The following is a 27,443-nucleotide window of genomic DNA, read 5'->3' as shown; positions in this document are numbered from 1 at the left end:
TCACACGGCCTTCCAATGGTACTTTCTCAACATCGCTCCAATTAGCACAAATAATCTCAGTAAATGTGGCACTCTCTACACCTGGGATATGGATGCATCCGGGTGATTGGCGAGAATTTCATCCTGTGGTCTCTCAAGTGTGTAGAGTAGCTGAGTGCCCAACATTACACTGAAGTACTCCTTTATCCCTGCCTCAACCTCATTAACAGCATACTCCTTGTTATCTGTATTTTCTTGAGACTTCTTATAACTTGTATAATCCTCCAAAATGAACTCCACATTCTTCTTGGCTGGTGATCAAGTCCCAGTCATCCACAAGCCATGGTTTCAGCTCTTCAGAAATTTTCACTTTAACTTCAACTCTGTTCATGAATGTTTCTTCCTTTTCAATGGTAGGATCTCCCCGGGCTCTCTTCTTCCTAGGAGGCTGAGGTGTCTCACTGGTACAGCCACCATCTCTAGGCTCTCTTCTTCCTAGGAGGCTGAGGTGTCTCACTGGTACAGCCACCATCTCCAGTCCCAGGTGTTTTCTGCTTGTTCTTTTTTGTTTTTACCTCAACATTTTTCTGTTGCAGACCAGATGTCTTCTCTGGAGCAGCCCCTCTCATCTTGCCCTCTGCATATTGTTCCTGATTGTCCTTTGGAAGTTCTTGTTGTTTCTGAGAATTGGTGTCTGTATTTGAGTACTCTGCTTTCTGGCACCCATTCATGCCAATTTTTATTTCAGCCACTGCAATGGATGAAATACTTCAATTGTTTGTCCTTTATGGCAGCTTTTACACACTTTGCCTCATAAAGAAGAGGCCCATGAAGACACAGCACTGCTCACCTTCCTGGAATTTAGGCTTCAGGAATGCTTGGGCATCATTTATAAGTGAATTGCCGTCTCCTCCTTCTCTCACCACCCCCAACTACCATTAAGTTATTTTCTTTGCAAATAAAACAGTGTGCTAGTCAGATCAAAATCACCACACCCTTCTACACTACATCTGGATTCAAGGTGACATATATCGTTTTCTAAAATGATATATGTAAACCAAGAAATTTTCACTTCTTTGTAAAGGTTATGACTTTGCAAAATGTTTATTCTATATAGCTTAAGTTAATTCTTTAATTCTTTTTTGTATTATTTATTTTTATTTTATGTTCATTGGTGTTTTGCCTGAATGTATTCTTGATCATGTCAAAAGTCCTGAATCTGGAGATATAGACATATGTGAGCTATCATGTAGGTGCTGGGAATTGAGCCTAGGAATTCTGGAAGAGCAGCCAGTGCCCTTAACCACTGAGCCATCTCAGTGTCTAAGTCTTTAGTGCTTAGCTGTTGCATTACATAAATAAAACGGATATTAGTTTTTTTTTAAAAAAATAAAAGTGTTATTTCATTCAAAAATGAGACTAGCTCTTTTGATTGAATCTTGCCTTGGATTTTGGATATTTGCAACATGACTATTAGTTTAACTGTGAGATGCCATCCTACCAACGTTTCTGTTATTTCTCCAAATCATCTTCATGCTTTCTTAATGACACTACTGACTGTTTCATGAGTTCTGTATTTAATTGAAACACAACATAATATTCCTTTACTGTGTTCTGAAGATGAAAGAATATGACATTATTTGCTAGGCCCGTTTTCCTGAACCAATTTAATACTCTCATTTCTAGAAATCATTTTAAATGAGGGATCAACTGCATTGCCAGATGTTACTTTTCTTACTAAATTTTTCTAGAGTTCAAAAAAATCCCACTCTAATATATATATAAACACATATCTAATATATAGAACTGTAATTTGCAAATAAAGATGTATATGTGTACTTCCATAAGTTGTTTAAAGTTAATTTATAAGAGACCTTCATTTGTGTAGTGGCTATTACTAATACAAACCTTACCAATATTCACACTTATCAAATATAATTTTACTAAAGTTTTCTGATTGTGTTACAGAAAATTTAAGTAGAGATTATCTAGAGAAATTGTCAGATATTGTCAGTATACCACTCCTGGGCATATACCCAGAGGATTCCCCACCATGTAATAAGGATACATGCTCTACTATGTTCATAGCAGCCCTATATATAATTGCCAGATGCTGGAAAGAACCCAGGTATCCCTCAACAGAAGAGTGGATACAAAAAATGTGGTATATCTACACAATGGAGTACTATTCAGCCATTAGAAACAATGAATTCATGAAATTCTTAGGCAAATGGATGGAGCTAGAGAACATCATACTAAGTGAGGTAACCCAGACTCAAAAGGTGAATCATGGTATGCACTCACTAATAAGTGGTTATTAACCTAGAAAACTGGAATACCCAAAACATAATCCACACATCAAATGAGATACAAGAAGAAAGCAGGAGTGGTCCCTGGTTCTGGAAAGACTCAGTGAAACAGTATTTGGCAAAACCAGAACGGGGAACTGGGAAGGGGTGGGAGGGAGGACAGGGGAAGAGAAGGGGGCTTACGGGACTTTCGGGGAGTGGGGGGGGGGCTAGAAAAGGGGAAATCATTTGAAATGTAAATAAATTATATCGAATAAAAAAAAACAGAAAAAAAAAGAATTTTAATTTATATGTATCAAAGTTACTCCAGTCAGAGTCATATAAATAAATTTTAATCTTTCATTCTTATGGACAGCTTCTATTATAAATCAATTCCTTTGATAATCCTCTGAAAATAATGTGTAGGCTTAGATTTTTCTCTAAATCTAATTCCTTTAGGGTTCCTAAATTCTTCAACCTCCCTTCTAACAACCAACCAGAAATAGGGGAAAAGGAAGGTTAATAGGAAAAGGGGGCTGTGGATGTGTTTAGAAGTAGTATCTTAGGAACCGCCAGACTGATTTCCAGAGAGCTTGTATCAACTTGCATTCCCACCAGCAGTGGAGGAGTGTTCCTCTTTCTCCACATCCTAGCCAACACCTGTTGTCTCCTGAGTTTTTAATCTTAGCCATTCTGACTGGTGTGATGTGAAATCTCAGGATTGTTTTGATTTGCATTTCCCTAATCACTAATGAAGCTGAACAATTCTTAAGGTGCTTCTCAAGCATCCGAAGTTCTTCAGGTGAAAATTCTTTGTTTAGCTCTGCACACCATTTTTAATAGATTTGGCTCTCTGGAGTCTAACTTCTTGAGTTCTTTGTATATATTGGATATTAGCCCTCTGTCAGATGTAGGGTTGGTGAAGATCTTTTCCCAATTTGTTGGTTGCCATTTTGTCCTTTTGCTTTACAGAAACTTTGTAATTTTATGAGGTCCCATTTGTCAATTCTTGATCTTAGAGTGTGAGCTCTTGGTGTTCTGTTCAGGAACTTTCCCCCTGTGCCCATGTCCTCAAGGGCCTTCCCCAGTTTCTTTTCTGTTAGTTTCAGTGTGTTTGGTTTTATGTGGACGTCCTTGATCCACTTGGAGTTGAGCTTAATACAAGGGGATAAGAATGGATCAATTCACATTCTTCTGCATGCTGACCTCCACTTGAACCAGCACCATTTGTTGAAAAGGCTATCTTTTTTCCACTGGATGTTTTCAGCTCCTTTGTCAAAGATCAAGTGACCATAGTTGTGTGGGTTCATTTCTGAGTCTTCAATCCTATTTCATTGATCTACCTGCCTGTCACTGTACCAATACCATGCAGTTTTGGAGGACCCTGCTATACCACTCCTGGGCATATACCCGGAGGATTCCCTAGCATGCAATAAGGACATATGCTCCACTATGTTCATAGCAGACTTATTTATAATAGCCAGAAGCTGGAAAGAACTCAGATGTCCCTCAGTGGAGGAATGGATACAGAAAATGTGGTATATTTACACAATGGATACTACCCAGCGATTAAAAACAATGAACTCATGAAGTTCTTAGGCAAATGGTTGGAACTGGAAATTATCATCCTTAGGATAACCCAATCACAAAAGAACACACATGGAATGCAGTCACTGATAAATGGATGTTAGCCCAGAAGCTCTGAATACCCAAGACACAATTTGCATATCAAATGATCCCCAAGAAGAAGGAAGGAGAGGTTCCTGGTCCTGGAAAGGCTTCATCCAGCATTGTAGGGGAGTACCAGGACAGAGAAGAAGGAGAGGGTTGATTGGAGAATGGGCGGAGGGACAAAAGCTTATGGGACTTATGGGGGTGGGGATCGGGAAAGGGAAAATCATTTGGAATGTAAACAAAGAATACAGAAAATAAAAAAAGAAGTAGTATCTTGTGGTTATTCCACTTGTTGTCAGGATACCAGCAGTCCAGTTCAATGACAAACACCAAAGATGAGTCAGTAGTGGTGATACCATCCAACAGAAACCATAAGGATTCTCCAAATCGGTACGAATCAGTGGAAGCAGCCAGAATCAGTCCTTTGGAATTTTCCACTATGAAGTGAACCCTCAAGAAGCCCAGAGAAGTGAGACCAGCAAAGAGTTGCATGTAGCAATGCAAGAGAGACCTCACTCTGGTCATGGAGTTCTGTAGTCTTTCTTTTTTTTTTTCTTAAAAAATGTTTGTTTATTGTTTTGTTTTGTTTTACAAAATACACGATATTAATTAGGCATTTCAATCTGTATATAAACTTAACTGAAAAGGTTTTTTTTCTTTTTTTTTCTTTTTTTTTAAATATTTATTTATTTTTATTTACATTGCAAATGATTTCCCCTTTTCTGGGTCCCCACTCCCCGCAAGTCCCATAAGCCCTCTTCTGTCCCCCTAAACATCATGTGTTCTCTCAAGCATCTGCTCTTAGGTTCAGCAAAACATCCTCTCACAATAGCTCCCAGAAAAAAAAAAATCACGTAACACAACTGAGTTGCCAAAGAAACCAGAAATTTCCTCCTCAATACTGTTTAACTGTTTGTTCAAGTATAACAAATAAACAACATTTATAGTAATATGGGAAACAAGTGAAAGTTAGGATAGATAGCAAAGTGTGTAGCTGAACAGCCACAGCTCACGTCAAGCAAAACGAATGGATCTCTTGAAGGAAAGGGGAAGAGGGTGATGTAATAGAAACCTGGGGCTTGAAACATTCCACTGCTATGGCCAGCCAGTCTGCCTGACACACCCTTGCTCCCACTGAGACTAGTTTATTTTAACTCCTATGGCATTTACAGCCTCATAGGAGGAACAATGTACCCCGAGAGCTCCCAGGCACTTAACTGCCAACCAAACACATGGAGGGACCCATGGCTCCAGCTGCATGGGTAGCAGGGGATGACCTGGTTGGACATCAGTGAGAGGAGAGGCCCTTGGTCCTGTGAAGGTTTATTGCCCCAGTGTAGGGGAATGCCAGGACAAGGAAGTGGGATTGGGTGGGTTAGTGAGCGGGGGAGGGGGGATGGGGTAGGGGGTTTTGGAGGGGAAACGAGGAAAGTGGATAGTATTTGAAATGTAAATAAAGAAAATATCTAATAAAATTGTAAAAAAAATCTTTTAATAGTATGTGGAAATTTTTTCTAGTTTGAAAAGATTCTTTTAAAGTGAAACATTATGAAACAAGGACTCATACATACACCTTTAGCCCTAGAACTTGGGAAGTACTATAAAAAGTACTTGTGTCATTATATTATGACATCCTATATCAAATGCAAAGAGAATGGTGGAACACAACAAGAATAGCCACAGCATTAAGTTCTCATTTACCAAATGGGAAATTGGATAAAACAGTAGCAATAACAGCATCCTGCATGTGTGGAGCTCTGAAGATGCAGTCTGTTAGAATCACTAAAATAAAAGATAGACGGCCGGAAATGTTTCTGAGAGGGTTTGGGCAGTAGGAGTGTCCAAATGTGACTAGTGAGGATCAATAAGGACACACTCATAGACCATGTCTGATGCAGCTAGTCACTTCCTAAGGCTACTTCAATGCAATGGTTAACCATTCTTTTTTATTAATTGAATATTTTCATTACTTACATTTCAAATATTACTCTCTTTCCAGGTATCCCCTCTGGAAACCACCTATCCCTTCCCCCTCCCCTTGCATCTATGAGGGTGGCCCCCACCATTCAGCCCCCACTCCTGCCTTTCCGCACTGGCATTCCCCTACACTGGGGCATTGAACCCTCTCAGGCCCAAGGGCTGCTCCTCTCACTGATGCCCAACAAAGCCTTCCTCTGCTACATATGCAGCTGGTACCATGCTGGGTCCTTCTATGTGTACTCTGTGGTTGATGGTTTAGTTCCTGGTAGCTCTGGTGGGTCTGGGTGGCTGATAATTGTTTTTCTTCCAATGGAGGTGCAAATCCCTTAAGCTCCTTCTGTGCTCAGTCCAATGGTTAGCTGTGAGCATCAGCCTCTGTATTTGTAAGGTTCTGGCAGAGCCTCTCAGGAGACCACTATTTAAGGCTCCTGTCACCATACACTTCTTGGCATCCACAATAGTGCCTGTGTTTGATGACTGTATATGGGAAGGATCCCCAGGTGGGACAGTCCCTGAATGGCCTTTCCTTAAGTCTCTGCTCCACACTTTGTCTCCATATTTCCTCCTGTTAGTATTTTGTTTCCCCTTCTAAGAAGGACTAAACCATCCACTCTTTGGTCTTCCTTCTTCTAGAACATCATATGGTCTGTGAATTGTACCTTGGGCATTCTGAGTTATTGGGCTAATATCCACTTATCAGTGAGTACATACCATGTGTGTTCTTTTGTGACTGGGTTATCTCACTTAGGATGATATTTTCAAGCTCCATTTGCCTTTGAATTTCATGAAGTCATTGTTTTAATAGCTGAGTAGTATTCCATTGTATAAATGTACATTTTCTGTATCCATTCCTCTGTTGAGGGACATCTGTGTTGTTTCCAGGTTCTGTCTATTATAAATATGGCTGCTATGATTATAGTAGACCATGTGCCCTTATTGCATGTTGGAGCATCTTCTGAGACTTGAAGTTTTTGTTGTATGGGGACCTTTCCCTTGTTTAGTAAGAGTCACACCAAGATATTTTATATTATTTGTGACTATTGTGAAGGCACACAATAATTTCTTTTCCCTAATTTCCCTAATTTCTTTCTCAGACTTTTTATCCTTTGAGTATAAGAAGGCTACTGATTTGTTTGATTTAATTTTATATCCATCCAATTTGCTGAAGTTCTTTATCAGCTAGAGGAGTTCTATGGTGAAATTTCTGGGGTCGCTTAAGTATACTATCATGTCATCTGCAAATAGTGGTATTTTGATGTCTTCCTCTCCAATTTGTATCCATTTGACCTCCTTTTGTTGTCTAATTGCTCTAGCTAGGACTTCCAGTACTATATTTAATAGATAGGGAGAGAGTGGGCAGCCTTATCTAGTTCCATTTTGTCCTATTGACAGTGTCCTTTGCCTTACACAAGCTTTGCAATTTTATGAGATCCCATTTGTCAGTTCTTGATCTTAGAGCATAAACTATTGATGTTCTGTTCAGGAAATTTTCCCCTGTGCTCACATGCTCCAAGCTCTCCCCCACATTCTCTTTTATTAGAATCAGTGTATATGGTTTTATGTGGAGGTCTTTGATCCACTTGGACTTGAGCTTAGTGCAGAGAGATAAGAATGGATCAATTTGCATTCTTCTACATGTTGACTGCCAGTTGAACCAGCACCATTTGTTGAAAATGCTGTCTTTTTTCTATTGGATGGTCTTGCTGTCTCTGACTGTCAGTTGTCACTCCTGCAGGCCTGTGTGTCAGTACTCCTGGGAGACCAGAACTCTCCATGCAGAATTTGGGCATGGAGAGGTCTGGCACAGGGTCAGCTTCAGGGTGCAGATGGAAACTGGAAGGAACCTGTCTCTGGCTATTCCTTGGTTCTTGTGTACTGATGGCTCTGGGATGGTCCCTCTTGGTGGTCTTGCCTGTGCTGAAAGGTGTGTCAGCACTTCTGGGAGACCAGATCTCCCATTTGGGTATGGAGTGCTGTAGCACAGGATCAGCTCCAGGTGCAGAAGGAAACTTGACACAGGCCATTTCATTCATAAATCTGAGAGTCCAGAATAATAAAAATAAAGTCCAGAATAATAAAAGTATATATCCACACAAATGTTGGTATACCAAAATCTGGAAAGGTAAGTTAAGCAAAATATTTATTTATAAACATTTCATTTCTTTGTAAGTAACAAGTTATTAGTTACATCATTGTTATAAAAATTGTCTATTGTATTTCACATTTTCATGGCATTTTGCTAAAAGATAAAGGTTCACTCCTAAATTCATTTTGACTGAAATACATTCATTCTATAGCAAGATGGGTTTCATCCAGACATTTTGATACAAGTTTACCTTATCCTATCCTCTCATTCCCCAAGTTTTGTTTTACTTTCCTGAATGTATTCTCCCCTCCCTCTTTCCCCCTTTTCCTTCCTTATATCTTTCCTTTCTTTCTTCCTTTTGAGATACCATCTTGATAGATAGTGTTGGCTATCTTGGTACTTGTTTTGTAGCCCAAGCTGTCTTCTAAATTATGGTATCTCTCTTCAGATTCCCCAGTACTAGTGCTAAAGGTGTATGTATCCTTCTTTCTCTTCTCTTCCCCCACTCCCTTCTCTTTTTCTTCTTTTCTTTATATTTTTGTTGCATTTTACTATAAGTCTCTTAGGATTAGCTCCTTATCATTCTTAGTTATGGTTGCATAAGGAGTTTTGAATGTCATTCTTTCTTTCTGATATTTGTATTATGATATTTAAAAACATAAAAATATGTATCTGAGAGAAAAGCTAATTCAAGAGACAGGAGGACACTGGAGGGTAAATTGCATACTTGAAAGTTCTAATGTTATTTGGAAAGGGATTAAATTCAGATGGCATCAGAGCCATGGGAAATTTTATGGTCTCTTCATGAAACTGTTGTTTATAATTTCAAATCAGAATAAATGTTTCAGTTCAGCAATTGATCAGAATGATTTTATTGCATTAAAAAGTAAATTTATTTGTTCTATTTCCCTTTCCTGAGACCAAAATCCTGATAAGAAACAACCTTAAGGGTTTAGTAAGCTTATAGCTGCAGGTGATTCCATTCATCACAGCTGGGAAATACCTGAGTCAGAGTCCTGAGGCGATAGATTATATTTCTTTTACAAAAATGCAGGCCCACCCCAACTTACTCACTCTAGTAAGGTTCCAACCCTTAAAGTTTCCACAAGTTTTAAAAACAATGCTATTAACCAGAGACCGAGTATTCAAATACTTGAACCCATATGGGAGACTGGACGTTCAATCCAGGATACTGATAATTTTAGTTATTTATTTTCTTCCTAAGATTTTTATCATTTGTAAGAAACCAAAAGGTCCAGTTGATATAATGTGATTTTTTGGAGGCTTTTGTGCTAGAATGCTCATTGAATTGTATACAGTACAGAACTGCGAACAACTCAAAAAATAAATATGTCTATACGTAATCACTTAATAGTTGCATAATATTGAAAAGGTTACTTAACTTTTGAGTACTAATTTCCTCACATGTGAAGGGCTAGTTTGAGAAATAATTTTGACAATAAATGTAACATTGCCACTTGATCATCATAATGGTCAAATAAATGTAGGTATAGTTCTTATAAGTATCATGTATTGTTATGTCAGGTTGATATAATTTAGGATAACTAATAGCATTTTACATAGTAATGAAATCTTTTATGCAAATTTAGTCTTAGCCATCAAAGTCATATACTACTCTTAGATCAATTTTCTCTTGTCTTCCAATATTTAGCTGTCTTCATTACTTGAAACAATCAGTGATTGATTCACAAGCTTTTTGGTCTAAGTAATGGAAGATGAAAGATGAATGACCTCTCTAGGTTTCTTGAATTGTGGAAGATCTCATTTGGAATCTGTGGCTCCCTTGTATTAGGGGAATCTCCTTGTATTAGGGAAAACCTCTCCTAATACAGATGCTTTGATTATTTTGCTGATTAAATTTTATTTGTGCTTATCTCCATGTTCCAGAACAACCCAAAACCAAAGTGTTGTCTCATTATATCCAAAGAAAGACACTTAGATGTTTTGTGTGCTTTGATTTTTGGTTTGGAACATAAGATCAATGTGTCAATTATTCTTGGTTTTTTTTTGAATTTTTCTTTGCTCTAAAATCATGAACTTGTTTCTGGATTATAGATTAATCCCTTCAACATTTGAATCTTGATATCATTTTTCTAGAATATTTCCAGTTAGTCTTTAATTTATTATTCGTCACATTATAACATTAGCAAATATAAACTTTTAGGACATCTCAAGTTTTTTGATTTTTAAAAGTAGAGCAATCACTTCTCGGCCTTTTGGCTAAGATCAAGTGTAAAATTAGAGCAAAATACCCTAAAAGATGACTTTTAAAAAGCATGTGAGACAAGTCAAAGAATCAAAACAGTCACTTGAATTTCCAAGATGCAATCAACTATTTTGTAAAACTAGAAATTTAGCCTGTTGGTCAGAGTCCTTTTTGTAAAGTCTCATCTTAAGTATATTAACCCTCATTCAACTTGAAGGTCACCCATCATTTAAGAAAAACACTGTAGTTAAATAGGCCACCTAGGGGTTTAGAAATTGGGTCTTTCAATTCTTGTGTAGAGTGAGTTATTATTTTTAATGATCTAAAATTGCTCACCATTTAGGTTTTAACATCTGTGACTGACTATAAAAGCTAAATTACCCTTTAGATTTTCTTTTCCATTGGCTATCATGTCTGATTTAAACTTTAGAGTTTAAATGTGGTAGTGTAAGCCATTGATTGGAGTTATATCTAATATGACATTTAATTTAATCAATGCCCTTTAATGAATACCCATTACATGCTCTGCATGAAGTTTGACAGTGGGAATAACAAGGCACTTAGGGTAAGACCTTCTCTAAGTATAGGGGACTGTCACTTGAGATAACTAGTTGATTTGATCTGTTTTCCAAAACAATCATATTAATCAATGGGGAAAGCCATTATCCTAACTTTTATAAACACAGTGGAAGAATTACTTCACTAGTCCTTTCTCTCTTGACTGGCTGTTTTGGCAATGTAAACAGACAGACTAAGATGGTTGGAATCACTGAAATTTTGGTTCATGCCTTTCCCACTTCCAGATGCAGCTTGATAGCTGCTGGAGTGAAATGATGATTGAGGAGATGGGCTGGCAGCAAAGGAAAAGAGAACAGAACAGAAGGGTGACGTGGGCTTTGGAGGTTGAAATTTCATCATGATTTGGATGTGGAACTGAGGAGAATGGGAAGGTCATTGAACTTCCCAATAAGTTTGTTAGGAAGGAAGCCGAAGAGTCTATCTCAAGGAGGAGAGAGAAAGAATCTGGAAATAAGCAGGTTATTACAGTCCTATTGAGGAACCTCGATGTCCAAGCTAAACTTCTGAAGATCATGATTTACTCCTTACAAAGTAGTGCAAGCATGCACAGGTTTGTAAACCAGGAAAAAGATAAGCTATGTAGACAGAAAATGTATGCTGCTTAATTTTACATCTTATTGTTTATGTGACATTGAACACTTAATTATTTTGAGCTGGAATTTGAATCATGTGATACATGCAAACATCTGGAACAGTCTTGTGTATACAGCACCCTTCTAGTGATGTAAGATCTCATCGATCTAAGTTGTTAAGTGTATGGGTTTCAAGAAGGGCAAACACACACACACACACACACACACACACACAAAACACAAATTGTCATAAATTTAAATGGGAAAATTGTATTTATATATTTAAAGTGTGAGGAAACTGTGAAATACTTTACAATGGAAAAAAAATTAAAGTGTGCCCTATACACGTTGGGTTATCTTTACCCTTTGCTATCTTTAAGAGTTTTGTTATTGTGTAAAGTAGAGAAAAATTAGTGATATAAATGATTTTTGATATTGAAATGGCAATGAATTATTCCAAGAAAGAGTGATTATTTCATCATTTCTGATTCTCCCTATTAATTAACCTTACAAATTCTTTGAACTGGTTGCAAGTTCCTTTATTCATTAATGAGTTAAATAAGATATTATTACTTGTGTTTATATTATGTTTTTTTATTAACTATCATTCTGCCTTTATAAGTTATTTTTAAGGAGAACAAAAATTAATTACTTGCCTAGGGAGATGACTTCTTGCAAAGATGATGACCTAGAACACATGTAAGATAATGGTGTGCGTGATATGCCCTTATAATCCCAGTGTTCAAAGGCTAAACGAACATTAACGTTGAAAGTTTCCCGGGACTCAGTGGTCAGTCCTCCCAGATTACTTAATGAGCCCTAGAGTAGTGAGAGACAGACTCCCACCCTCCCACCCACTAAAACAAAGATGAGTAGACCGTGAGGAGGAACATCTAAAGTTTTTCTCTGGATTCCACAGGTATCCGCACACAAATATGCATCCACATATACAAAAGCCCTTCAAATTGAGTGTGAAAATTATTTTAAAAATTCAAGAAAGTAGAAGTTACATGTTTAATTTGAATAAATAAATAATAACTATCACTGGACCCGCATCATAATTATAACAATAAAATTTATGAGATATTCAGTGCCTTAAGTATTATTTGGATATGTCATGCAAAACCCTTTCAGCAAGGTCATGAGTGTTCTGAAAAGAAAAATATAAATAAAAACTTCAATTTGGTTTTGAAAAACATTAAATTAATCTAAGTAGAATGAATTTCCTTACTACAGACTCTAAGAGTATTTTTGTTTGTTTGTTTGTTTTGTTTTGTTTTAATGTGATAGAGAGGAGAGAGGGAGAAGGGGAGGAGAGGATCTCAAATATTTTAAACTTACATTGGTGTGGATTCTCTCTTTCTTTTATTTTGAAGTGCTGAAATAAGTCTTGCATTTTCATGCAAACAAACAGAATTGTCTTAAAAAGCAATGTAAAGGAAAGCCTGTGGAATTTCTAATAAGAGTCTAAAGTAGAGGGAGGCATGTGGTGAAACTGTTTCTTCCAGACACTGTTTTTCTTGGCCGACTTCCGTTGTCTGTAGAGAGTAAGAGTCTCACCTGGAGTGACAGTGGTGGCAGGAAACTGTCCATCTGAACTTGATCGTTGGTGAGACCATCTTGGCATGACCATGACTCTTTCATAATAAACACCATAGATATTTAAAAATAATTTAAAAGACATAATACTTCTATTCTTTAAACATAATATTAGACCTATAATAAAATTTCTATTATAGCCAAGCTGAATTAATTACTTCACTATCAAAAGTTTATATGCTTCTAGTTATCTGGGAAACAGTGTGAGAGATGGAGAGGGAGCACAAATCTGGTTTTTATAGATTATATATATTATATATATTATATATATATTATATTTATTAAGATTATAATCAAGATCCAACCAGGTGGTTGTTCAGGCCTTTAATCTCAGAACTCTGGAGGCAGAGGTAGGTGATTCTCTGAGGTCAAGTCTAGCCTGGTCTACAGAACTAGTTCCAGGATAGTCAGGTCTACACAGAAAAATCTTGTCTCAGAAAAATAAGAAACAAAAAACAAAACTAAACTAAAAATCCCCAAACAAAAGCAAAAAGAAAGGAAGAAACAAAGAAACAAAGAAAGGAAAAAAGGGAAGGTACTCAAAATCCTAATGTCATTTGTCCTGAGAAGCCTTAAAACACATTGAGATAAACAAACAAACAAACAAACAACAAACAAAACAAAGCCATACAGCATTCTCTTATGAAAGTGTTCATGTAAGCTGCACAAACTGCTTCACAATTCTATTGGGAGTCTCTATTTAAACTACCAATTTAAATTATCTAAAATGTTTTAGTAATCTATTTTCAGATGGCTTTTGTGCTCTCTCTCTCTCTCTCTCTCTCTCTCTCTCTCTCTGTGTGTGTGTGTGTGTGTGTGTGTGTGTGTGTGTGTGGTATATGTACATATTCATGTGACTGAACACTCTGCACAGGGAAGCATCCACACACATGCTTTTGGAGGCCAAAGGTCCATCTTGGGTGCCTTCTTTAACTGTTCTCTCACTTTAGTTTTTGAAACAGGGTCTCTTACTAAACCTGAAACTCAGGAGCTCCATGGGTCCTCCTGTCTCTGTCCCTATAGTGGTCCAATTACAGTACTGCAATTTACAGTTTACAATTAGAGTACTACCCTGCCTGGGCTTTTACAGTGTTCAGGGAATCCAAATTCAGGTCCTTATGATTGTGTAGTGAGCATCTTACAGATCCAGATTCCTCCCCAACCTCCTTTATCACATTTTAGGCAATTAAAACACAGCCTAAGTGTATATTACTATAATATAAATAAAGGGCTATAATAAAAGTAAAGGAAATAGCCTTGATCCTTAATGGAATGGGATAGATTTGAGTTTATTACTAATGAGATACTATAGAATATTAAAAGGAGAAATTGATATCTTCACTTCAAGGACCACGTAATCTGACTGAAGAATTAATAATGTGTTACAAAAAGATGAATTAAGAAAACAAGGCGAAAGGGACACAAGCAGGGGACAAGGAGAGGGGCTATGATCAGAGCACATGAAGAAAGGACCTGGCCATGGTGTGATAGCAGTGATCAGACAGATGAGCTTGAAAGTGGGAAAATTAGAGGAGGTCAGGGAAATTCCAGAGATATTATTCTAGTCAGGTGGACATGTAGTGCCAAGGATGGTTGTAGAGAGAAAAATAAAAGACATAGTTCTTTACATAACCAAGGGTTCATGCTTGTGAATAATGGTAAACAGTTAGTGTGGGGCACACTGATATCTGATGGAAATTCAAAGAATTTTTGTATTTCTTATGGTTCTAATAAGTCACTAAAACTAAGCCATCTTTAAGCAAATTCTAAAAGTTTTAAATAGAATATTATTAATTCATTTTTTTATATTTTTATATATGTTCTAAAATCACTAGTCCAGGTAGTTTGGGAGGGATTCAGACTTGTGCTAGCTATTTTTTGGAGAGTAGACATTTTAAAGCAATTTAAAATTTCTTCTCTGTATCCATGATACAGAGAAGTGTACCATGAGTCAATCTCCCTCTCTCTCTACTCCCCCTCTTTCCTCTTTGGCTTGCTTTTTGTCCTTCCTGCCATCCTTCTTTTATCTGTTTCTTCCTTTCATATTTTGAGAGAGAGTCTCATAGTCTCATAGAGCCCAAGATAGCCTTATGTACAGTGTGACTGAGACCTCTCTTGAACTCTTCATCTTTCTTTTTGCTTCTGTTGACCAAATTCTGAAATATGCATTCCCAGGCTCAGATTGAAGTGTTTATCCTTGGTACACATTATTATTATTATTATTATTATTAATTATTATTATTATTATTATTATTATTATTTTTTTTACAAAATCTGCTAATTAGCTGACAAAAATCTGAAAAATATATGTGAGGTGGAAGGTAGACTTTTTTTTTTGAAGGCAGACTTTTTAAAAGAATGATTCAGTGATTTAAAAAAATAATTTAATTTTGTGTATGTTGAGTTCAGGCAAATGCCACAGTAAGCATATACAAGTCATATAGATAACAACTTTGAGGCTTCAGGTCTTGCCTTGCACATTTGTTTTGAGGCGAGGTCTTTCTTGTTCTTATGAAGTGTGGTGCATTACATGTTACCTGGCCCTCGAGCGTCTGGCCGATTCTCTTGTCTTTGGCTCCTATCTCCCAACAGGACTGTTGGGATTAAAGATGCTTGCTGCTATACCCAGATTTTTTATGTAGGTTCCAATGAATGATCATAGAATATAACACTTGTACAACAAGTTCTTGGATCCCTAGCCATCTCTCCTATGTAGAAGATGAGTGTTATTTCATCAGTGCTGGGTATATAACTGTTGGCTCTGGAAGAGTTATTTTTCCAATCCCTTGTTTTGCTCTGGGCAACCTTCACAAATTGTTTCCTGTTTAAGCAGGTAAAAGTCCCCCTGCTTTTTGGCTTCTTGTAGAGTTTAAGGAAGGGAAGTAGGCAACAGAAACCTTGGAATGTGGGATGTGAGGTACCAACAGATAGGAATTTATTCTCTGTCTCCCTCCCTACCCCAGTAACTGGCATTCCTGTTTGGCAGACCAGATTTTCTTGAGATGCTCTTTTTCTTTCCAACATTTTGGAATTTACCTGTTTTAATTTCAAGTCCTAAGAGCGATAGTTTTCTGCTATGGCAAATCTGAGTCCAGTATCATCATTTGTTGTCAGCGTTTAGCACTGTGGTGCCACAGGAGACAATTCCCTTGAAGATGCCTCAGTGGGATTGGGAGCAGAGTTTCTGTTTCTTGCTATAACTCTGGCGGTGAGAACATGTTTCACTCAAATGGATTAAAAAAATCAGTAAATTGAGTCTACCAAGCTATGTTTTACTGAAGACATGATTGTATTCAAATGTATTTTGTTTTGTTTTGGTTTTGGTTTTTTTGAGATAGGGTTTCTCTGTGTAGCCCTGACTGTCCTGGAACTCACTCTGTAGACCAGGCCGGCCGCGAACTCAGAAATCCGCCTGCCTCTGCCTCCCAAGTGCTGGGATTACATGCGTGTACCACCACCGTCCAGCTTCAAATGTATTTATCACCATATTTTGTAGATATTAATTCATTGGATAGCATATTAAAAATGGTGGAATAACCATTATGCACTCATTATTGATATGTGATACAAATATAACCAGTTTATATTTCCAGGACATGATATTATTAAAACATTAATATCAATTTAAACAGCTGAATGCTATCACAAAGGAGCTGCATTTTCTCATCCTCTGTGATGAGTTAAGGTAGGTGTTAGTTCATATTTTGGACATCTTCACAAGTCTGTGCTTATAGATTGTTTTCTGTATGCAGAGTATTGGGGTTGTTGTTCCTAAAAGCATCATTTTGTATTTTTTCATGTGTGAAAATAATTGTAGTTCAGAGCTGTAGATCATTTATGATCATTATATATGCTAAAATGTAGGACTCACAGAGGACAAAGTAGCACAGTGTTATATAAGAAACATTAATTCATATATTCTTTGAGAGTGGCCCTTGCCCACCTATATCTCCAGCTCCTGCGGCATCTAATAACACTGCTGTCAATAGGCACCAACCCTCAAGTGCACAAATTCACACTCAGACATGAAGGTATGCAAGTAATTAAGCATAAAAAATCTTCAAACATATAAATAATAAAAAGAGCTATTAAATTATGCATCACTCAGAATTTTAGGCTGGCTCTCCCTTATCCAAACATCTGAGAAGGACCTGGCTCCTTCTGTAAAGGTGGGTTCTCTTCCTTGGGGGCATTAGAATACCATATTGATTTCTGCTTCACTGAGCTCATGTAAAAATTATGTGAATGCATGTTAAACTCTGTGCAGACATAATTATCACATTTGTCCTAATTGAAAATGACACATATTAAAAAGCTCTGTTAATTTTTCTGTAATAATATTCAAACTAAAATAGATATTTTTCATTTTTTTACTAAATAAACATTTTTGCTGCTTTCATACTTTTGAGGAAAAGGACAAAAAAATGGAGATTAAACCAGGTGTTCATTTTGCAAACTTTCCAGTAGACCTAACATCATTGCCTTCTCCATTCTTTCTTCCATATAAGCACTATGGGTCATTGATTCTGATAGAAATGGTTACATAGACTATATTAGAACTGTCAACCATACAGATTGGGAGAAAAAAAGCATTATGATTAATCTCAAGTAAGACTGAATTACCCCAAGAGTCAGTTTCCCGATAATTTTGTTTCTATCTAAATCTCTTCTTTGGGATGATATAAAATATAGCATTGCAAAAAATAATTATAGGTTTTGTATTATCGATTCATGGCATGGAGCTATTTTGTTTTCTTTCATGCAACCTAAAAACTGGAGATCCTATGACACTGAAGGTTGTAGTTGACGATAAATCTATAAGTGACAGTTACAGAAAAGTTCTGAAATCTACTTTTCTCTAAAAGATATTTTGGGAAGGGAAGGAAAATTTACCTAGATCATCAGTTTGTTTGTCAATCATTTTTTCTCAATTTCACAAGAATTGTTTCAGCCAACAAGAGACTCATCAGTACTTCAAAATCTTTCTAATGTTGAATTAAATAAAGGCCACAGTTCTTCATCAACTGTAACCATTAAACTAACAGGCCTCATTCTTCACACCTCCAGTTTTAGTATTAAAAATATCATGGCAGTATGAGCAGTTAGCAGAAACAAACAAAATTTACAAGGGGTGTTCAGAGAAGGCAGTAATATGCATAACTTTTATGCATTTTGCTCAACGGTTCGTTTCAAATTTAGCTTTCCAACTCATCTGTCTCCAGGTGTCCTCAATTTTAAATCACAATCTAATTTTTTTCATAGAATTTCATGTCATTGGAGCATCTGAGAAAACAAAATTTTACTCTCTCAAGTTGCAACTTCAGTGAGCATATTGGTCTTATTTTTCTACAGACTGACCTGGCTTTGACTTCCAGGAGGTGTTTTTAGGTTATTAACAGATTGTTTCTGTTGTAATACTTATGTAAAACCTATTATTTGAGGGTTTCCACTGTGTTGCTACATTAATCACCTTTGTAGTATTGATGAGCCATCTCTCTGTATGTCACCAGTCAGAATTCACAAAATGCTTGTATTTTCATTGATAATTAACATTCAGTAAATAACCAAATTCCATGGTATGTGATTGATTATTTATTGAAACACTTCCTTCTCCAAATCCACATTTGAACAAACAGAACACCACAGTTTTTGTTATTAGATATATTCTTTATTTACATTTCAAATGTTGTCCCTTTTCCTGTGTTTCCCCCCGCCCCTGAAAATCCCATAAGCCATCTCCCCTTCCCTGTTCCCCAATCAACCCTCTCGGGCTTCCCTGGCCTGGTATTCCCCTATACTGTGGCAATGAGCCTTCCCAGGAATAGGGGCCTCTCCCTCCTATGGTGTCTAACAAGACAATCCTGGGCTGCCTATGTGTCTGGAGCCATGGGTAACTGCATGTGTACTCTTGGCTAATGGTTTTGTCCCTGGGAGCTCTGGGAATACTGGGTGGCTCATATTGTTGTTCCTCCTATGGTGTTGCAAACCCCTTCAGCTCCTTGGGTCCTTTGTCTAGCTCCTCCATTGGAGACCCCGTGCTCAGTTCAATGGCTGGCTGAGAGTTTCCTCCTCTGTATTTGTCATGCACTAGCAGAGCCTCCCAGATGATAGCTATATCTGGCTTTGGTCAGCAAGCACTTGTAGGCATCAATAATAGTGTTTGGGTTTTTTAACTGTATATGGGATGGATCCCTAGGTAGGGCAGTTTCTTTTAGACATATAAATCAGATAGCAATAAAATTAATAGGACCTAAGATTATAGGACCAATTATGTAACAAAGAAAGAAAGAAAGAAAGAAAGAAAGAAAGAAAGAAAGAAGGAAAGAAAGAAAGAAAAGTATTTCCTGCCACACTATTAATAAAGCCATGTTATTGTTTTGGATTTCCAGAAGATATGAAAGCTTCTCAAATATGTTATTCTGATGGCTCAAAATTTCTCCTATATCAACTACATAATTCATCCAGCACTAAGTCTTCCTTTTTGTTTCTTTTCCTTGGCATTTCCATTTTCTGGAAATTCACGTTGCAACATCTACTCTCTCTTGCTATATCCTATGCTTCAGTTTTTGTGAGGAGTTTCCATACATTACCTCCAAAGATCATTGAAATGTGAATATTGTCAATATCTGTATCATGAAAATTAAGGGTGGAAATAAGTATCAAATTACCTACTAGTGATGATGTGTAAAAGTGACTCATAGCTCAGGCTAATTCCAGATCTGGGCATCATGCAAGCTATGCTGTTTATGGCTGTAATGCAGTCAGTGAAGTGAGAATAAGGATAGGATACAGACCTCAGAAGCAAGAGTCCTCTGCATCTGCAACACTTGTGAACCATGGGAATGGCTACCACAGCAGGACACCCATAAGGTGCGATCAGTTGCACTCATATGTCATGATAACCCACAACTGTCTATTTGGATTTAAGTTCCACTCAACAGGAGAGAAATCATACCTGGTTCTGGAAACCTAGCCAATGTATCTGGGTTACTGCAGTTATGGACCTAGAAAAACAATCTACATCTGCTGCTTTGCTAGACAAGCATAATTCTTTATTATATTCTAAATCTTATTTTTAAACACACAGATAAGTGTAGCTACCCACCCTCACCAAAGAAGCCTTTATAGAAAATGAAGACCATCACAAAAGCTACAACTGAACATAATACATCAGATTATGAAGAACCAAAAACAAAGAGATACATATACACCACATTTATGGCCCAGGGAACATTTTGAAAAAGATAGAAAGGTTATAAGAGCCAAAATACCAGATAGTCTGTGGTGAAACAGTCTCTCATAGAAACTGCTGCTTAAATAAGTCCATGATAACATCAATGGGCATGTTAATGTATCAGGGAGAAGACGTCACAAGGCTCCTACTTCTATACAAACAACAAACAACAAAGGACTGCTAGAAGAAGGATAATTAGCCTCTAGCAGGGAAGGGCTCCCTTGTTGGTTGTACAATGAAGAACGGTCCATATTGAAATCATAGACATGAAAGCCCCTAGATGGACTCATTGCGTTGTCTGTTTACTTGTGTACATACAGTGCAATTTGAATAAATGTACTATGTATATATGTATGTATGTGACAGTGACAATCAAGGAAAAAAGAGGCTATCAACGGGGGGGGGGGGGGGCATGGGGTTAGATAGAACCCGAGTGGAGCTGGAGAGACAGAAGGGAAGAGGGAAGTGATATAATCTAATTTCAAAGAAAATCACATTAAAAGTGATTAAAAAAGAAGTAAAGTTTTCTTTTTAGAAAAAAATTACACCATTGATCTATTTGTCTAGAATACCATACTACTTAATTTTCAGTTTCAATCCATATTTATTTCATTTTAGGTGTATGAATACTTGCTTATGTACACGTATGTGTGCCAAATGTGTGCATGATGCCCAGAGAAGCCAGGAGAGGGTGCAAAACTCCTGGATCTGGAACCTCTAGAGAGTTTTGAGTTGCAATGGAAGTGCTGAGAACTGAATCTGGGTTCTCTGCAAGAGCAGCAAGTGATCCCAACCACTCAGTCATATTTCCACCTCTATTAATTCCAATATTTGAAAGGTTGGGAGATAAATCAGAGGGTTTTTTAAGGAGAGAAAAGTAGAATAGCTGGGCGGTGGTGGCGCAAGCCTGTAATCCCAGCACTCTGGGAGGCAGAGGCAGGCGGATTTCTGAGTTCGAGGCCAGCCTGGTCTACAGCGTGAGTTCCAGGACAGCCAGGGCTACACAGAGAAACCCTGTCTCGAAAAAACCAAAAAAAATTTAAAAAAAAAGTAGAATAAATGTGAACCACTATTTGCTTTGCAAACACCTTTTGAAAATAAGTGGAATATTTTTTTCTAAAATTTTCCTTTTACACATTATCTGTTGCAGAATAAATAAACTCCCACGACACACACAGCTTAAAATAGTGTAATAAATATTATATTTACAATTTTTTGTTATATTGTTTACTTGATATTTACAGTGAAGGAGGAGCATATAGCAACCTAGACATTACCAGTTCAGATGATTAATTAGTACCATGAATTATTTAAAAAAATAATTTTTATGTTTAAAGGTTGATATCGTTTCCCGTTTTAGTCAAGGGAATACTTTTATCAATGCTAACATTAATAACAGGTACATTGAGTTTTGTATTTGAAGCTTATAGTATTATTTTGATATTAAAAGTCAATAGTCACAAGTAGCATCTATTTATTATATTTATGCTTTCTGGTTGTGTTTGTTTCTTTCTGTGTCTGCACATGTTTGTGTGGGTGCAGAAGAATGTGTTTTTGTTGGTCACAGGTCAAATTAAGTATCTTTCCTTAGACTGGCTGTCCAAGAAGCCCCAGATATCTACCTTTCTCTGTTGCCCTAGCTGGATTACAAATTTGTTACTGATTCTTCTGCCTTCTCTAGGGCTTTGTTCCTTTTGTTGGCTTGCTATGTTCAATTTTGATGCTATAGTTTTTGTTTTACTTTATTCTATTTTATCATATTTTAAAACGAATGAATGAACGAATGAACGAATGAACGAACGAACGAATGAATGAATGAAAATCTAGTGTGTGTGTTTATAAGGTTGGAGCAGTAGGTAGGGGAAGGGGATCTGGAAAAAACTGGAGAAGAATGTGATCAAAATATATTTAAATTTAAAAATTATCTCAAATAATTAAAAATGAAGAAAAAACAAAAAAGAAAAGAAAAAAGTTAATCAGCTCATTTGGAAAAATCAGCTAAGAGAAAAGCAAAATAGAATGCTTGAAAAACTGTTGCAGCTTAACACCAAGTTTTTTCTCCTTTTTGTTCTTTCTCCCCAAGTCACCGCTATCTGTCTTAACTTTAAGTCCCAGAAGTCCCAGTTATCCCGGACTTGCTCTTGTCTGAACCTTGGCTCTTAAACAGCTACCAAATTCACTGTAAAGGTTTTTAGAACATTAGCTGAAGGGCAATATGGAAGTAAGAAAGAAAGGAAAAAAAGAAAGAAGGGAGGGAGGGAGGGAGGAAGAGAGAGAGAGAGAGGGAGAGAGAGAGAGAGAGAGAGAGAGAGAGAGAGAGAGAGAGAGAGAGAGAGAGAGAGAGAGAGAGAGAGAGAGAGAGAGAGAGGGGGAGAGAGAGAGGGAGAGAGGGAGGGAGGAGGGGGGCAAGTAAGCAGAGAGAGCAAGCTTGTATGCCAGCTAGTTTTTATGTCAGTGTGACACAAGTTCGGGTCATCTCAGAAGCAAGATTCTTTAATTAAAACAACTCTCTCATAGCAGGCCCTGTAGGCAAGCCTGTAGTACATTTTCTTGACTGATGATTGGTGTGGGAAGTTGAGCTCATTGTGAACAGGGCCACTTTTGAGCAAGTGGTTCTGGGTAATAAGAAAGCAGTCTGAGCAAGTCATGGGAAGGAAGATAGAAAGCATCATTTCTCCATGGCTTCTACATCCAGGTTCATGTGTTGAGTTCCTGTTCTGAGTACCAACAATGATGGACTGTTACCTGTAAGTGCAAGGAAAATAGTTGGACTGGACAGTATCCCAAGTCCCACTTTTTTTGTTGTAGGTTTTGTGCTCACTACACAATTTCTTCTGGTGGCAGACTCATGTCCAATAGGTATTAGCAGTCTCATTTTGTAGATGAGACTCTTGCCTAAAGTCATACTGATATTAAGAACCTGAAGGCCATGCTCTCCCTAGCACTGAGTGCATTAGAAGTGCTATTTGCAATGCTACTTTCTTCCTATTATTTAGAAAACTGTCTATACAAGGTAGTCTTTCTTTTCCCCATCAGAGGAAATAGCATAACATGGAGCGAAGGGGGAAATTTAAGAGGTTAAGCTTGGTAATTGCAGACATTGAGATTTGGGAGAAAAACGTCATTTCTATCTAGTAGCAGCAAAACACACATACAAAAGACATGAAAACAGCATGCGAGTGGGAAGGGAGCTTGATTACTGGGCAAGAGTGCTTTTCATTTAAGTGCTTAACTTAAGGACCTAAGTTCGAATCCCCAACCCCAAGGCAGAAGAGCTGGAATGTCCAGGAATGTTCATACCCCCTAGATCCTTCTGTGATTTCCACATATGCACACACACATACATATACACACATGCATACACACATTCACAAACACAAATGATTCAAACCAAAATGAATTAAAATATTAAAATGTGTTATTCACAGATTCATGTTTCAGTATGTTGACACATAAATCCAGATTTTTAAATCAGTATACATAAAGAACTGGGCTCTACTCATTGTATTCCCATGACTATATACAATTTGCCTGTGTACTCTGTGTTATAGTAACTGTAGAACAACCCCAAGAATGTGTGCATTGGAACCAGTCACTGGAGATAAGGGAGGTGTGAAAAACATTCCTCTTTGAGATATTTGTTGCCTATGCCTGCTTTAATGCCTGTAGTACTACTTTAGCACAGCATGCTCCACACAACTAATTTCTTCTAAAATCTATTCGGAAGTATGAATGAACCCTACCTCTTAATTTTACAGACATGGGAAATGGATGGGGATACTTAACAGTAAAATCGCACTTGGGTTTTAATAGTTGTGTAGAAGTCATTTAAACCAGAGCGTACACTTTAAGACTGATTGAACTTTAAAAGTAGATTGTATAAGATTCAAAAAAGAAAACGTGTTCTCTAAAAATATTGTCTTCCCATCTGGGCCTGTAAGAACAAGGTGATTTAATTTAGGAATGCATCTTCAGAGAAGAGATAATAAGACTCTGAGTCCCTTCCTTAAATAACTATCTGCACACTACTTTTGTTTCCACTCTTAAAATTTATTCCACTGGCAATGGCTCTCCTACTCATCAAATATATATAGATAATTGATATATTCATGGAAATACAGTGAACAGAGACCAGTTCTTGATGTGTAGTGATTGAAATTCTGGCTTTGGGTGCAGGCCATTTGAAATCTAGATGAACAACAATTCACATTAGTACATCTTTAGAGCTATAGCATGCCCAGAGAGTAGCAAGCTGAGGTTGCTCCTTCTCCCTTCTGCGCCCAAGACAGACATTGATAACTATCAAACGCATGCTCCTTCAGTGACCAGACATAGGAAAGCATGATTTCTTTTAGATAATGAATGCTAGAACCTACAACCCAGCATTTGCATCTAGGAATGGAAATTTCTACTCCTTTTATGCTCTGGAGGGTTATACAGTGATATGATTGGAGTTCAGGGGAAGGAGTGGTTAGTGAACTGTTTTTTGATTTGTTTTGTTTTGTTTTGTTTTCTTGAGAAGTTGTGTACTTGTCCTTGAAAGAAATGATACAGAACATAATAATTGAACAAAGAAGCAGTTCATTCTGAACCAGGAAACAAGCAAGCCGAGAACACAGATGCTCTCCCTGTCGGTGTGACAGTCAATACTTATTAAACAAATTAGAGCCATGGCATTACTAAGGATTCCAAGAATAAAGAGTGTCTATCTGAAGAGATGGAATTTCATCACATTTCTTTGTGGTCTCCTCTAGAGACTTCTGTGTCAGAGGTCTAGACCAAGGATTCACTGAGACAAAATAATATAGCCAATAAAAGTAGGTGCAATCACGTGAAAATACATGGAGAGTAAGGAAGTTACTTGGAGATAGGTACCAATACTACAAAGGAAATCTAGGGCCGATGTTGGAAGAATGAGGCTTCAGTCCACTGAGGCGTCTTAGGACGAGAGGGTGATAAACAGCAACACATGGTCCTCACAGCTCCTGAAGGTGAGCACTACCTTACTAAATTTGCTTCATCAGGAAGCATAATTATTATTATGGAAATTTTGATTGATAGTGATGGAATAATGGAAATAGAAACACATTTGAAAGACAGAAATCCCACCTCTAAAGGAAGGGTATGCAGTTCTGTAAGTAGAGGATTGTGGCCAGTAAAGGGGCTGGGAGATGGCTTGTCTGACCACTTGTTAAAGACAAGAGGAGCATCAGACTATAAAAGTTACATTAAAAATGAGGCACCGAGCAAGAGGGAGATGAGGACGTGCAGCAGTGAGCAGTGATGGGTTCAGATGCTTCTGCAGTTACCAGCACAGAATGTGCACAGCTAACTAACTAGGAATAGGAAAAGATGCAAGATTTTGAGTCAATAAATGCTTACAAATGTGAAGACTGTACAACTTTGAGAATCCATCCATTTTGACCTTTATACCTATCTTTCTCTTAGGTATACATCCATGTGGCTAACCCTGTGGGACATTATACACCATTATTACAGAAAAGCACACAATTCAACACAGACCGTGTTTCTGACCTTTCCTTCCCACAAACCAAGTCCTGTCCCATAACTCAAGGGATGCCAGTGTCATGCACTCTGCTCAGGGTATAAATCTGACTGTAACCTTACCCAACTTCCCATCTGTTTCATTAAGACCACATCAAATCACTCACCAGGTTCTCCCATTTCTGTTAAATATATTCGTACTTTATCCCACTTCCTTTTCCTCTGCCAGTGACTCTATCAGTCCAACAGCACCTCTGTCCTTCATCGCTTAGTTTTTCCGCAGTGCTCTGAATCGATCGTCTCTCAAAGATGAACAGCAGCGCACGGCTCACAGCAGATAAGCTTAACATAAAATTCTCCTGCACCGACGACAACGACGACGACGAGGACAAACAGTATGTTTGCTACCTTCTTCTTTCACCATGTTCAAGGTCTTTTCATCGCTTGGTACTTTTCAAATCTCTCTGAGCACATTTGAGCATAGTCCTCTGGCCAGGTATTTGTTGAGGAACAACAATATGAACCAACCAGTACCCCCAGAGCTCCCAGGGACTTAATCACCAACCACAGAGCACACATGGAGGGAGCCATGGCTCCGGCTGCATGTGTAGCAGAGGATGGCCTTGTTGGACATCAGTGAGAGGCAAGGTTGTTGGACCCGTGAAGGCTCATTGCCCTAGTATAGGGGAATGCCAGGATAGGGTAGCGGGAGTGGGTGGGTTAGTGAGCAGGTTAAGGGGAGATGGGATAGAGGGTTTTCGGAGGGGAAACTAGGAGAGGGGATAACATTTGAAATGTAAATAAAGAAAATATTTGATTAAAAAAAAAGAAAACCAATTGGTGTTTGCCTTCTCTGTACCCTATGGTCTGTAGGTGGGTTTGCTCTGGTTTTCTCCAGCATCTTAACTTCTTTTTTTTTTAAAAAAAATTATTTTTATTCTTAAATCCTTTTTTATAGTTCAGATTCCATCCCCCTCCCTGTCTGCTCGCTGACCGCATCCCATCTCATACCTCCTCCCCTAACCCCTTCTATTACCTTCGCCCATCACAGCGTTGACCACTTCTAAGAAGTCTCTTGTACCATTCATTCTTTCTGAGAGGGACCTGACAGTTCTATGGGTAGGTGTGACAGCAAGTGCTTTTACCCGCCGAGCCATCTTGCCGGCACCGGCACCTGCATTTCTAATGAAAGGTCATTTTCACTGTTTACAGGGAAATTGTTAGTGCTTATTTCAGTTCATGTGGTTCACTTTAGAAACTGAGTTTTAATCAGCGGGGGCTTTTAAGAAGGTATCATCTCTCAATTATGCTCTGTAAAATGCCAGCCCTAATTGCTTATTATCTTCAATGGCTTTTCTGCTAGCATGACTTTGTGGCTCTTTGGGGTTTGCTCCTGGGTCCTTAATTGCTCCAAGGAGCAAGAATTTTCTTATGCATGTGTCTTGAGGAAGCTTAATAGTCTGAGGCACAGAGCAGCTTCCTTGTGATGGGAAGCAAGGACTTCTTGCTGTATTTATTAATCCTCTTTTCTCTCCCTGTGCTCCACTTTGTGAGCCGTAACACTTACTGTTTAATTTCAGTGTTTGGTGTCAGTTACATGAGCACAGTATTTTCCTGGTGATTGACATTCATGAATAAACCATATGGATATACAGAAGCAATAATGTGTAAATAGGTTCAATCTGTTTTTAAAAATGAAATGTATTTAAGCATTTGGAGG

At 37.8% G+C, this 27,443-nt stretch overlaps 1 pseudogene; it reads right to left on the bottom strand.

Moving 5' to 3' along the window:
• LOC127663680 (mortality factor 4-like protein 1) lies at window positions 1–26,880 on the bottom strand (annotated as a pseudogene).
• Window positions 26,881–27,443: the final 563 nt, after the last annotated feature.

Source organism: Apodemus sylvaticus, chromosome 13, assembly GCF_947179515.1.
Source record: "Apodemus sylvaticus chromosome 13, mApoSyl1.1, whole genome shotgun sequence".
NCBI classification, from domain to species: Eukaryota; Metazoa; Chordata; class Mammalia; order Rodentia; family Muridae; genus Apodemus; species Apodemus sylvaticus.
This window is presented reverse-complemented; position numbering and strand designations above follow the sequence as displayed.